Here is a 14,228-nt window from a genome sequence, read left to right as displayed (position 1 = left end):
TTTGGTAACATGCCTCTGTGGAAGGGGAAGGGGAGGGAGGGGGGAAGGGGGGGAAAGGGGGGATGGGAGGGAGAGAGGGTAGGGGCAGGAGGGAAGTGATAGAAGGGAAGGAGGAGCAGGAAGGCAGGTTTGACCATTTGCATGCTTACTGAGTTCAATGGGATTTACTTCCATGCAATCAGGCTTAGGAAAGGTGAACACGGGGACAGAGGATAAGGGGGAGGGATGGAGTGGAGAGGGGACAGGGGGGAAGGAAGGAAGGGAGGGGAGAGGGAAGGAGGAGGAAGGAGAGGGAGGAGGGAGGAAATAGAAGGGAGGAGGGGGACAGACTGATCATCTGCATGCTTATTGGGTTCAGTGGGATTTACTCCCATACAATCATGCTTAGGATAGGTGAAACTGACATAGAGGAGGGACAGGGAGGGAGAGAGGGAGGGGAGAAGGGGGGAAGGGTACAGGTAGGGAGGAAGGGGGAGGGGAGAGAGGAAGGAGGAGGGGAGAGGGGGAGGAGCAGAGGGGGGGAGGGGAGGAGATTGGGTGGGTGGGCACTGGGCAGAAAGAAAGCACCTTTCCTCTCCAAAAGGAAAACATTGTGAACAGTATTATTATATTTCATGGTTTTTCCCACCTTTTTATTCTACAGCAAACACATGTAGTCTCCCACCCAAATTTAAACCAAAGCTGTCCCTGACCACATCCACACCAGATGCTTATTCCACTTTAACCAGTTATGGTTTCCCTCAAATAATCCTGGGAAATGTAGTTTGTGAAGGGTGCTGAGAGCTGTTTAGGAGACTGTTATTCCGCTCACAAAGCGCCAGTCATCAGAATTCTCTGAGAAGAGGGGCTGACTGTTAAACTGCTCTGGCCATTGGCGCTCTGTCTGGGGAACAGGAGTCTTCTGATTAGCCAAGCCAAACAGCTATTAGTCTGGCTTGTAGAACACTGATGCCAGTGCTTATCATTGACTCCAATGTTAATTTTTTAAAAGTAATTAAAATTAGCCATGCATTTTAAAACAATTTAAACTGCGGAAGATAAAGGTCAGAGTATGGGGCAAGGTCAGTAAAAGGATTACAGGTACATGGCTGATCATGGCTAATTTTTAATTAATTTCAACAAATTATGAGTACACTGACAGAAAGAAGTCCAACTGTGTCTGGATTTTTTTTACTCTTGTTTTGGATTTTAAAATGACAATTCTCTCATCTGTGTATCACCATGAGAACATAGAGGGCTGTTAAGCAAGCATTTCTGAGTTCAGGACTAAATGTTTTATAAGATTTTGTTTTGAAATGAGCTTAATGGCATGGGGGGTATTTTCAATTTAACATGGCAGAATACAAAAAATCCATGCTGGCTATTGTATACAGCCACTCTTGTGGCTATATAATATATGCAACCCTATGAACCATAAACATTACCTGCTGCAGTGAACTCTCCAAATAAAAGCTCTCTGGGGATGTCTTTGGTCTCTAAAGGAAAATAGTAGGACTCTTTGTCAATCCAGACAAAGGAGCAGAGTGTACAGGTGTATGAGTGTATCAAGTTTGCAGATGAATCAGAAATGGGAAGGAGTGCAAACATTCTAGAGGATGAGATTTTTTTTAAAAAAATGATCCCAGGAAAATTGAGACTCAGGCCGACATCTACAAAAATGGGTTCTAGTAGAATCAAGCCAAGGACCACATTCAGCTGAAATCCAGCGTAAAAACTTCCTCCTGCCATGTACATATTCTTTCTCCTGGACAGGACTGGAAGATCCCTTCTCCTATCTTTTTCAGAAATGTCAGCACACAGACACATATTTTACTCTGCCTTTAACTGGGTGGGGGACAGCAATTATCCAGAATTACAGAGCAGGAAAGGATAGTTGTGTGCGGATTGTTGGCTTGAGCAGTGCCAGAGGTGGGGCAGTTAAGCCAACTGCAAGCCTAGCTCATCTCTTCATCGCAACAACCCACAGTGATCCATATCTTCCTGTCGCCAGCCACAATTGGGAAACAATAGACTGGTATGCGCCGTAATTCCCCACTGTCTGGGACATCTGCTCCTCCTTGTCCATCTTGATCAGACCAGCTTTCTATACAATGGCATCAGAAATTCCGTTCAAGTCAAAGGACAGTGCTCTAAAGAGAATCTCTCTCTTCAAAACTAATTTAGCAAAGCTGTAATTTACTTTCCCCCACCTGCCTGTCAACGCCCTGAAACCCAATTATAACATCATCAGAATCAGCTCAAGAAACTGTTGAACTAAAATGAATCAGGGTTGAAATAAAATTGATTTTGGTTTATTTGCCCCTAACCTGACCCCCATCCCAGGTAACTTTGCAGGAAGAACTTTGGTTCGGAATGCAAACTGAATCCACCTTTTCATATGCTCATTGAGCTTTAACAGATATGTGCCACAGGATGAAAACCTTTGTCCCCGCAAGAATATGTTTTGCATTTGTTTTGTGCTATGTCTTTGTTTTAAAAATCCTCTTCCTGGTTGTTTTGAGCTCTCTGGCTCCAGCCTTTATCTCAAGGCTGTAGCAGTCTGCAAAATCTGATTTACAAAGGGGCAGCATGCCCCGGGCAATTTCGCCCATTTCCCCTTCCTCTCCTTCTCCCCCTTCCTCTCCTTCTCCCCCTTGTCCTGACCTTTATGCTACCGTGTCATTTCTTTATGCTGTATGAGGTTCATCCCCCTGACTTGTAGCCCCTCCTTGAGGGTATATAATCTGAACCCCTTTCAATAAACGGGGTTCCCATTTCTGGAAGGCATCTTGCTGGACAGGTTTGGGTCCCCTTTGTCAAAGGTTCTTTGTTGTTGTTATTGCCTGGGTCTCTGGCAGTGGGTTCATGTGACTCAGCTCCGCACTCTTCCTGGGGTGAACGTGAGGTGAGTAAGGTCAAGTGGACAGCTCAGAATCTTAGTTTTGACCTAACAAAACTATTATGGCACCTCTTCATTGGCATTCATGACCTTTCTTTGCCGGCACTCATCTGGTGCAGGCTTGTTAAGATGGTATCTCTCCCCTTGTTAGTAAATCAAAAACAAAGGAGGAGAAAGAATAATCTGTGAGCCACAAATTTTCCCTGAAGCCTTGTGTTCCTCTGAGGTCAGAGACAGAGAGGTCCTGTTAAGGATCACAGCTGTATCCAGGTAGATAAACACAGGGAGCTGCTTTATGCCATGACCATTGGGCCATCTACAGAACATCAGTATTATCTGCACTGAGTGGCAGTGGGTGTCCAGGCTTTCAGACAGGAGTTGAGAAGATCCTGGGAATTTGACCTAGGACCTTTGGGTTGCATCCAATTACACACATGAAATGGATTCTGTGAATATAGAACACCCCTTCTCTCTCCTCCCATTGTGTGCCCACCTTCCCACCCCCAAATCTGCTTCAGAGGATTGGGGGAACCACCAGAGAAGATTGGAGGGTCTTGCAGGGGGAGGAGAGGAAGGGGAAGTTCTGCTGCACTTGCAGAAGATGTTCCATGTGGATAATAATTTGGTTGGATACAACTCTTTGTGTGAAGCATGTGCTGTATTGCAGAAGTGTGGTCCTTTTGTGCTATAGGGTCTCCTACATCCTCCTGATTCAGGGGCAGGCAGATATTGACCAGGCTCTTTGGGTTAGATATCTGGGCATGTTGCAGTAGATTTGCAAGGGTTACTGATGGAAGGATTTAACAATAGTGGTAAGAAAAGGTTTCCCACCACCAGATAGATTAGACCAGCCTTTCCCAACTAGTGGGCCACCAGGTGTTGTTGGACCACAAGTCCCATCAGCCTCAGCCAGCATTGCCAATGGTCAAGAAAGATGGGAATTCTGGTCCAACAATATCTGGTGGCCCACTAGTTGGGAAAGGCTGGATTAGACTGATGAAACAAAGAAAGCTTGGGAGAATACCAGGAGTGGATTGTTATGGGGCAGGACTCTGAGCTCAAATTTGGTACTGAAAATAACTTCCTGGTTGGGCACAGGCTCAGAGGCACCATGTTCCCTAATTCAAAGTATGTGACTGTTTGCCCACCTGAACCACGATATTCCACATGGCACCAATTGATGGATCTTGGGATGGTTGTGAAAAACAAAGACCGTGCAAGCCTAAAGTCTACCTACCCCTGGAGGTGGTCATGTGGCCATTGAAAAAGCATTACCATCATGCATCAGAGGGGAATTGATATTCCTCTTCTTGTGTTATTAGCAATTAGTGGTCAGAAGTCTAGTGTGGAAAGGCATATGTGTGTGTACTGTGTAGGGATTTCTATTCAAGAATTTTCCCTATCCTCACCAAATGGCAATTCACAAGATACATTGTGGAAATCCACCTATGGTAAAACCAATATAAGCTTGTAGTCTGGATCTGGCCTAAGTTGAATGGAAAATGGCTATTTCTTCACATTAACTATACTCAAACATTCAAAAGGAAACACAAAGATTCTTACCATCAGTTTCTCTACTTTTAAAGTGAATTATGGTTAGTGGTGATTACCCAAATGATGAAGAGTTTTCACAGATCCTAGGAACAGAAATTTTGGTTCTGGAATACTTAATGGGTCTCAGAGGTGGAGTAACCATTATGCCTGGCAAACAATATATTTCCATGACTGGTTTGAGATACCTACTGTGTTGATCTCTTCAGAGTTTTCCACACATGAAGTGAAATGCTTGTTTTCTTTTACCAAAAAATAACATTCCCTGAACCTGCCTAAAAACCTATTGGATCTGTCTGAGAGCTCTTCTCTGTAATCCTACATTTGCATCAAGCCACTTTCAGCACAGAACTATTTGTTTATCTCTGACCAGTAAGGAAAGATCTGCCTTCATAATTGGCTGAGTGAGATCCAGCTGCTTGGCCTCACTACCTTTCTTCACAGGTCATCAGTGGTATCTGCTGCCTAGTAGGTGGAGGCAAAAGGGTACCATCAAGGAAGACCAAGGCCAAGGTACAAAATGTCAGCTGAATAATACTGGCGCTTTATGGATATTGTTTCTGTTCCTGATACCAGACTTGAATGTGATTTTTCATTGTGTGAATCTTTTGTACGCTCCTTTGAGAGACTCTCATGCCTATAAAGTGGGATATAAGTATTATAAGGAACTAACCAAGCAATCAATCAACAAGGAATAGCTCTTATTTTGCTGATAACGTCCTAGTAAATCACTGTCCCTATGTTTTGCATTTTTTAAAAAAATGGGGGATGATTTGTTAAATATTAATGAGAGTAGGTGGAGTTGTCATTCTTTAGGATACAGTCCTCTCTTCACAACTCTCCCCTTTTCCATTTATCCTCACAAACACCCCTATGAGGGTGGTTAGGTGAAGAGATAGTAGCTGTCAGAAGAACCTGATCTTCTTCCTGGTCATAGACCAGCACTATAACCACTACACCACACTGACCCTTTACACTCTATGCATTTACATGAATATGGCACCATGCAGTACCTATCCTGTACATTCACACACTGCAGTGGCTAAGATATATTTTCAACTGAGCATATGTTGCAAGACAGTGATCTTTTATTTTTAATTTGTTTAACTCAAAGAATTGTTGTGGGATTGGATTAGAGAGGGTTAATGAATGGGTCCAGGAATGCTACTGGAGATTCCATTTAATAGTCTTGGAAAAGTTGCCAAGTATCTCCTTTGTTAGGGAGACTGGCTGATTTCTTTCAGCTGCTGTCCTTTTGAATGCGTAGGAAATATCTGAAAGGAGGATACCTCCCCTGCCCATTCCTTACTGAGGATGATGTGATCTAGGTATCTGCCTATAAACAGCAGCTTTGAGCCAGGCAGAGACTGAGAAAGACACAGAGAGATGAGTTTGGTCTCTGTAAGCATCTTAGGATGCTGGGTACCTCTCCAGAGATCTAATGTGAAGGCAGGGGACTTTGCCTGTCTGATGGAGTGTTTAAATCATACATCCACCTATGCTCAACTTGTCCATTTGTAAATAAATGCCAATATTACAAAATATCAATAAGACTGCAATGACCACTTTCCAAAGGGAAACAAACCCAAGTAAGTGCTGCACCCCTGGAACCTCTCACCACTTGGAGAAGTTGGGTGAGCATAACAGTACATTATTATCCCAAGGAATAAACACCCTTTGGCCTTTCAATCAGTGGATGACAGGAGAGTGCAGAATAAATGAATACAACATACAACCAGCAGAGTACAGCCTTGAGCAACAGTGTAATAATGGATGGGGGGCATTGGTAGTGATCCTTGGCACTATAGATCAGTGGTAGAGTAGAGCACATGCTTTAAATGCAAAAGGTCCTTGGTTAAGTTTCTAGAATCTCCAGGTAGCGTTGGAAAGACTTTGAAGATTTCAGAGAGTTACTATCAGTCAGTGGAGAGACCTGGGGTGGGGAATCTCTTTTGGCCTGATTGGCTGGATTCAAACATGGCCAACCTTCTGAGGTCAGCATTCCAATAGCAGAAAGGGTCAAAGGTGGAAGCGGGTGAGGAAAAGTGAGGGCAGCCAAAGAAGAAATAAATAGGTGAAATGAAATTTCCTCCAGAAGTATCAATTAAAATCTGCTATATATTTTGGAAAGTTGCTTCTTTTTGCTATACATTTGAATACCTCTTAAGATATTGTAATTAAATTTTGCATAATGGTTCCTAGATCAAGGAACAGGTTTTTGTCTATGTTTGATGCCATTTTGAATCAAGATGGTGGACTGAACCTTTGGAAACTGCATTGATTTTAACCACTGATGTCAAAACTGCACTGATTTTTTTGGCTTCTCAGAATTCCCAAGCAATGCCAGATATGAAGCTGCTTGCCAAATATAAAGAACAATGCCCTCCAGTGAAACAAAATAAAACCATCCCCTCTGACTGTCTGCCTATCTCCTCCTTTTCATGATTAAAAGACCCCCTGCTGTTGTGATTAAAAGCCTCTCTGTCACTCAGTGATGCCTCCCCAGCTGCATCTCACCTGCTAAATTTGAGATCCCCAACTAGGGATGAAAAGATCTGTCAATTTTGGTTCACTCAGTTTTTCATTTTTCCAATCTTAAATTCAGTTCTCCACATTTCTGCAGCAATTTGTGATTTTAAAAAAATCTTCATGAAAATTGTCCAGCATTTTAGTGTGAATTTCTCCTAACACACACATTTTTGGTAGGCAGCTTTGCCTAATGTACACATTTTTGCAAGCAATTTCTCATCATATAATGCCTTTTTATATGCTATTTTCACTTATCTATTCATTTTTAAGCACACTTTCCCCTAACATGCATTTTTGTAAACATTGTTTGGTTGGCGACCTGCATTTGGTGACCTGCAAAATTCAAATAAATGTGAATTTTGAAGGATAGCTGTGTTTGGGTTTTCATATTGTTCCGAAAAGTGCAAATTTGATTGATTCAGCTTGAAATGTGACCTGAATTAAATTTTCCACCCATCCCTATCCTCAGCACTCACAGGTAACTGGTAATTGAGAGCTCTCTAGCTGCCATGAGCAAGCAAAAGAACAGCCAGACCTAAATGGTGTGTTTTGTTGGAAATGGCCTCATGTGTCAAATTGAGAGGCCTAGATGACCAAATTAGGCCCATGGACCATTGGTTCCCTACTGTTGGCATAGACAATCCTGACCTAAATGGAACAATGGTCTCACTAAATATAAGGGAGCTTCCTATGTCATATCACCTGGTATGAGAAAATGGAGTATTAACAAGTGTGTCCTAATTTTGATTGGGAGGGTATGCTGCAATTACTCAGATATGGGAGAAAAGGCACTCTGTACATGTTCAGAGATGTTTTCTAATTGCTTTACATATTACAGGATTCAGCCACAGACTTGAAAACCTTCAGGGGCAAATGGCAACTGATTTGCAGTAATGTAAAGGGAAAGGGTTAAACTGCTCTGATCCTCCACTCCTACTGCAATCCTAATCTGTATCAGAAAGTGCTTTTACTAAAGGAAGAGCCATGCTATGGCTAGTACTAAGCACATTTTATTTTTAACTTTTTTTTTATATTAGCATAGGTTGGATCTATGGCTGGGTCTATCCAAGCAGCAAAATGAGGTGGGAATAAGATGGCCAAGGGCTGAGGTAGTAGAATGGACTGTAGCACTTCCGACTGCAGGTGGATGGGAATCACATTTTTTAATATTTCCCTGTGATTAAAAAAAATGCCAAGCATAGCACGAGAGAAAGGCAGAGTAGAACCTCCTGATGCATTAATTTTCTATTTATAGGGAGTTTTGACATGGAGTCACATTTTTTAAAAAGGATCCTCTCATCTGCAGTGTGAAGTGGTACAATCTGTTCTACTACCTCATTCCCAAAATCTAGACCCAAACAGAGGCCCAACTTACAACAATGATTAACCTACCCCAGAATTCGGGAGCAGGCTTGAAAACCAGTGTGGTTCAGTGGCTAGATTTTCAGGCAGATCCAGGTTCAAATTTCCTGGTTCATCCTATTTTTGTGATTGTCAGTTGTTTTAAATTGTTTTTAAGAATGCATTTTTAGTTGCTGTAACCTGTCCTGCAACCTCAGGGTGAAGGGTGGGTGATAACAACCACCACTACAACAATTTTGCTCAACCATGAAGCTCACAGTGTGACCCAGGCCAGTCCCTATCCTGGGGTTAGGAGAGAACTTTTGCCCTGAATTCCTCGAAGAAGGATGGGGAAGGATAGGCTAAATATTCAAAATTAAAATCTCAACATTTGTATGGGCAGGGAAAGGTCAAAATGCTTTACTTACTGTGTAATAATCAACAGCTACAGTTAAGCTATTGCTGTTATATGCCTTCAAGTCGATTATGACTTATGGCAACGCTATGAATTTTTTATATATATTTTCATAGGGTTTTCTTGGTAAGAAGTATTATTCAGAGATGGTTTACCATTGCCTTCTTCTAAGCCTACAACACCCAGTATTCCCAGGCGGTCTCCCATCCAAGTACTAACCAGGCCTGGCTCTGCTTAGCTTCCGAGATCAGAAGAGATTGGGTGTGTTCAGAGTGATATGGCTGTAGGGACAATTAAGCTATGAGGGAGCAGGTAAGTCAACTCTAAAGGCACTGATTGGGATCTCTACAAAACCACAACCACATAGGAATAATCAACAGAGATCAAAGGATCAGGCAGGGTAAAAAAAAAAAGAACTTGGAGGCAACAAAAAGGGGAGGGAGGCAGAATAATTTAACGTCTACAAGGGGAAGAAAGAATGTTTCCAAAAATATGTCCTGGAGGAGTGTGAAAAAACAGACTAGAGGGAACATTGGCTGAGTCGATGTCAGTGAGGACACAAGAGCTTGTAAAATTAATAGACCATCAAGGAGATGTTAAAACAACCCAGGAATGAAGGCACTTGTCTTGGGGGAGACATATGATACATACATGCATATATAATCCCCTGATGGAAACACAAGGGAAACTTATTTGCAGCACTTAGTGGCATCTGTGGGCCCGCTGGTGAGAGGATTCTGGAGAACTAGAGGGAAAGCAAACGAAGAAAGGCTTGGCATAACTCTTCCCTCCAGCAGAAAGCCAAATCCTCTCTGCTGTGATTTCAAAATTGAAGCCATCTGGTTGAGATGTGAGGGAATGAGGTAATGTGGATTTCAAGACACAGCTGGCTAAATTTTGTATACAATGTTTGTGGGGAAAAACATTCAGGGCTGGAACTGATGTTTAGAAGGAACCCCAGTCTGGGATACATACTGAGTTTGAGGGGAAACTGTTAAAAACAATCTGGATATGTCATTATAGGAAACTGCTTTAGACGAAGACAAACTGCTGGTCCATCTAGTTCAGCACTGTCTACACTGACTCGCAGCAGCTCTCAAGGACATCAGGCTGGAATTTTTCTCTGCGTTACCTAGTAAAGGCAGGGATTGAACCTAATACCTTTTGCATGCAAAGCTTGTGCTTTGCCACTGAACTCGGCTCCTTCTCATGTGCTGGTGGCATTATCTGGATAGTATTGTATTTTGTATAGTAAAACTATGTGCACACAAGACCTGCTGGAGGAATACCAGTTCCCTTCCCAGGAGTGAACAAAGGAATTTTGTGGGGAAACTGGCTGGCTATGCAGTGTCTGTCATGTTCTCTCAATATCATCAGTGACTAGCTTTACGTAAGGACCCCAGATGTTTAGGTGAAGGCTGTCACCTCATTGGAGAAACCTTGGATGATTGATTGTGCAGGATATGGTCAATTGATTAACTGAATAATTAAACCTGTATATATTTACAAATGAGGAAAACAATTGTTCTACAGAAATAAATATGCAATGGTTAAGGCAGGGCTTCTTAACCTGTGGTCCATGTATCTCTAGGGGATCCATGGATGGGCTACAGGGGGTCCGTGAACTGGGCACAAAAAAAATCCAATGCAATGCAATAAATTGTATGAAAACATTTGTGTGCATGTATTTATGTATATGTTTCTGTGAGGAGGCCCATAGATTTTATCAGATTCTCAGAGGGGTATGTGACACCACCCCCAAAAAGTCAAGAACCACTGTCTTAAGGCATCTTTGCATATATGTATGTGTATCACGGTTGCCAGGTTCATAGCCTGAGACTGATCCTGTATCTTTAGGAGGAGCAAAAGTCAGCAAAGTGCAGGTGTTGTTGCAACCCTGTAATGAGAAAAACCGCAAGGTGGAATTCTCCCTTCCCCCTGCACAACTTTTAAAGATACAGAAGACCTCTTGGTTGCCAGGCCCGGCCTCCAAGAGGTCTTCTGTATCTTTAAAAGTTGTGCAGGGAGAAGGGAGAATTCCACCTTGTGGTTTTTCCCATTACAGGGTTGCAAGAACACATGCACTTGGCTGACTTTCTCTTCTCCTAAAGATACAGGATCAGGCCATGAACCTGGCAACCCTAATGTGTGTGTCTGTATGTCTTTAAAAGATAGAGGCTGCCAGGAGCTTGAACTAGATTGTGACTGCAATGCAGGTAGCCAGGTGGGGAGGAACTAATAATTTCAGACAGCTTGGTGGGAATTAAATAATAGATCTTATAACAGGGCATTGCTGAGAACTTTAAAAGTTCAGGAGAAGGGCCTGTAAGCATAAATTTGCACATGCTAATGTAAATGCAAATATAGGAATAATTACTAGAGTATAAATTTCACAAAAGGCAAGCCAATTAATTTCCTATCTAAACCACCCCAGCTTAGCAGCACTTCCTTAGCTCCAGTGGGGAACTGTGGCTGTTGGGAAGATGGGGCCAAGTCTAGCTGGTGCCGTGCCACAAGCCTCGCACACATTCATTGATGATAGGTGGGGATTTTTCTGTACCTTCCTATAAGAACACCACAGGATGCTTCACCTCAAAGGCAGCCTGGGACCAGGTTGTAGCATGATTGTTATGTTCAGGGCTCAAGCTACCATCAGGCAGAGCAAGGCAACTTCCTCAGGCAGCAGTGGGGGAGCGCTGCAGCTCGGTGTTAGAGCATCTGCAAAAGGTCCCAGTTTCAATCCCCAGCATCTCCAGGAAGGCTGGGTGAGACTCTTTCCTGAAACCATGGAGAGCTGCTGCCAGTCAGTGTAGGCAATACTGAGCTAGATGGACCAATGGTCTGATTCAGTGTAAGGCAGCTTCTGTGTCCTCCCCTACTGTTCTTGCTGAGGGCCCCCCCCTCAGGTATTCCTTTCTACTGGAAGACAAGGCTGTGTGTCCTATGCAAAGTGCCTTATTCCCCCTAAGCTATCCCAATGCCTTCAGTTGCAATGGATGATGCTGTTTGATCACCAGTATTATAGTAAGTTTTAAGTGCCAGTACAATTGGCTCCTGTATATGGACTGTGGTGGGCACCAACTTTCCCTTTCTCAGGCAATAAAATGTCTGGCCCTGGTTATATTCCTCAGTGATTTCTCTTTGTCACCTCAGGAAATTGTAGCAACACACTGTCCCCTCACACTTATCTTAGGCCGCTTGCTTACACATCATACCCTTAAAGTAACCCCCCCCCCAAGAATCCTGGGAGCTGTAGTTTCTTAAGGGTGCTGGGAATTGTAGTTCTGTGAGCGATAAACTACACTTCCCAGGGTTCTTTGGGATAGGGTAAAACCTGTTCTGAATTTGTTTTAAATTTATGGTATGTATGCACCCTTAGGTTAACAGGATTTGGAATTTCTTATCCTTTTAAAGTGCCTAACATCAGGGCTAAACATTATCATTTATTACATTGTTATTTGGTGGTGGCATGGGAAGTAAGGCATACGCTGCCCTGTGTGTTGTTTGTTTAAATTAGCTTTGTATGATGTGTGGTATTTCTACCACCACCAGTAGTCAACCATAACATTTGTAAATAGCAGTGCTTGTACCACTGTGGAAACATCTTCCATAGCGCACAGTATATCCCTGAAATGAACAGAAGGGAATCAGGTACTCTGCCCTGGCCTCTTGTCAAAAAGTCTTAAGCAGCCTCCAGAGTCTAGAGTATTTGGAAGAGGTGGGGACGGTGGGATGGCGATCTTAGGGCCATGCATATTGTACTTGAAGGCTACAAAAGTAACCCTGAGGACTATATTATGAGGTGGTTGTTTCTTTTGGTAACAAACCATTACAGCTGCTACCCAATTTTACCTCGAGCAAAATTGGAAGACATTTCAAGATGCCTTGTTTGGCAAATGTCTGTAAGAATTTGCAATGAAGTTGTTAACTTTATACATTCCTAGGTTCCTAAAAGAATTTAGCAGGAGGAGTTCTTTACACACATCTCTGCAATTCCATAGAATTATTTTTGTTTCTACATTGTCCACCCTAAACTAACACGGGCACCCTGCTCAGGTAGACTAATGACACCTGCCCTTCCTGCTAGCGGCTTGAGAGGGTTAAAAACACACACAGAGAAAAAATGTGCTAGATAGACTGTACAAGATGAACAGTGTGACTGATGCAGAAACTTCTCAAGCAGACCAGAAACTCCCTCCCAAGCCATGTCCCATGGGAACTTAACTGCCAAACACTTTCCAAGTGAGTAGGAAGTACTCCAGAGTATCACAGGATCCCTAATGGCTTTGTTCAATGTCAGCTGTTGGAAGCAGTATGCCTCTGAATGCCAGTTGCTGCTGGGAACTGCAAATGGGGAGAGTGCTGTTCCACTCAAGTCCTGTTTGCAGGCTTCCCATAGGCACCCAGTTGGCTACTGTGAGAATAGAACACTGGACTAGATGTGTCACTGGCCTCATCCTGGGGGGCTCTTAATGTTGTTATGAGGTGGAAAGCAGGATGTTCAACATGCCCCTCACATGTGCTACACATTGCAAAGGAGCAAAGTCATCATGTGAGAAGTCTGCACATCACAAAATGAGGGCAACATTGAGAACTAGCCTTATATCGAGTCAGATCGCTAGCCCAGATTACCTACCGGAGCCAGAAAAATCTCACAAGTGCCTTTCCCTCTCCCTGGCAATAAACATGTAACAACAGCAGCAGCAGCAACAGTGATGCTGATGCTGATACTGCTAACGATATATAACTAATAATTTACTGCCCTTTCATGACAACCCTGACTCAGTTTGGGGGGGGGCAGTCCTATATCAGACATAGTTTAAAAAGATTGGGCAAAAAGCAGCTCTGGGATTGGGGAGGGGGATTTCTGGGAGAAAACTGATACAGGGAAAAAAGCTATCCTCCTACATGCACATCACTGTCCCAAAGAAATATGGGTGCCCAGTAGGAATAAGTGACAAGCTAGATGTACCTTTTAGCATGTGAAAGTGGACAGTCTAAATCAGGGTTTTGAATCACCTGCTGAAAGTTACATCTAGCTTGAGTCTCAGGTCACTAAGTTCTAGATGATCTTTTTATTGCAGAATGTTTGCAGGGAGAGTAGACAATGTTGGCTATTTATTGAGCATCAATTAGATGATGTTGCATGTTATCTCACACTTTCCCATAACTTTCCTTATTGTAAAAGGTCTGATTAATTAATTTTTGCGCGGTTATTGCATAACAGCTCCAAATCAAAATTAATTATGCAATCTATATTTTTGGCATGTGATTGAATTCCCTTCTCCAAAGAGTACCAGTCTGGAAGAGCTATTGCCTATTGTACATCAATGCAAGGCACCATTATATACGCAGCTTGCCAGTTCATACTTTGCAGCTGCTGAGGTCAAAGCTGGGCCAAACCTTTCAGCTGAGCTTTCTCCCTCCCCTCACCAACAATTTGTAAAGAAGTGGAAATAAAATTCTCCTCCTACTAGGCTGTGGGTGAACAAATATCTACACATTTGCAGAGAG

At 43.0% G+C, this 14,228-nt stretch overlaps 1 protein-coding gene and 1 pseudogene across 1 annotated transcript in view; both read right to left on the bottom strand.

The window, feature by feature from the left end:
- Positions 1–14,228, bottom strand: part of LOC133366783 (serine protease 27-like) — a 41,620-nt gene that overhangs the window by 22,885 nt on the left and 4,507 nt on the right. The window lies entirely within an intron of this gene.
- On the bottom strand, positions 8,885–9,003 carry LOC133368153 (5S ribosomal RNA; annotated as a pseudogene).

This window comes from Rhineura floridana, chromosome 11, assembly GCF_030035675.1.
Source record: "Rhineura floridana isolate rRhiFlo1 chromosome 11, rRhiFlo1.hap2, whole genome shotgun sequence".
Taxonomy (NCBI): Eukaryota; Metazoa; Chordata; class Lepidosauria; order Squamata; family Rhineuridae; genus Rhineura; species Rhineura floridana.
This window is presented reverse-complemented; position numbering and strand designations above follow the sequence as displayed.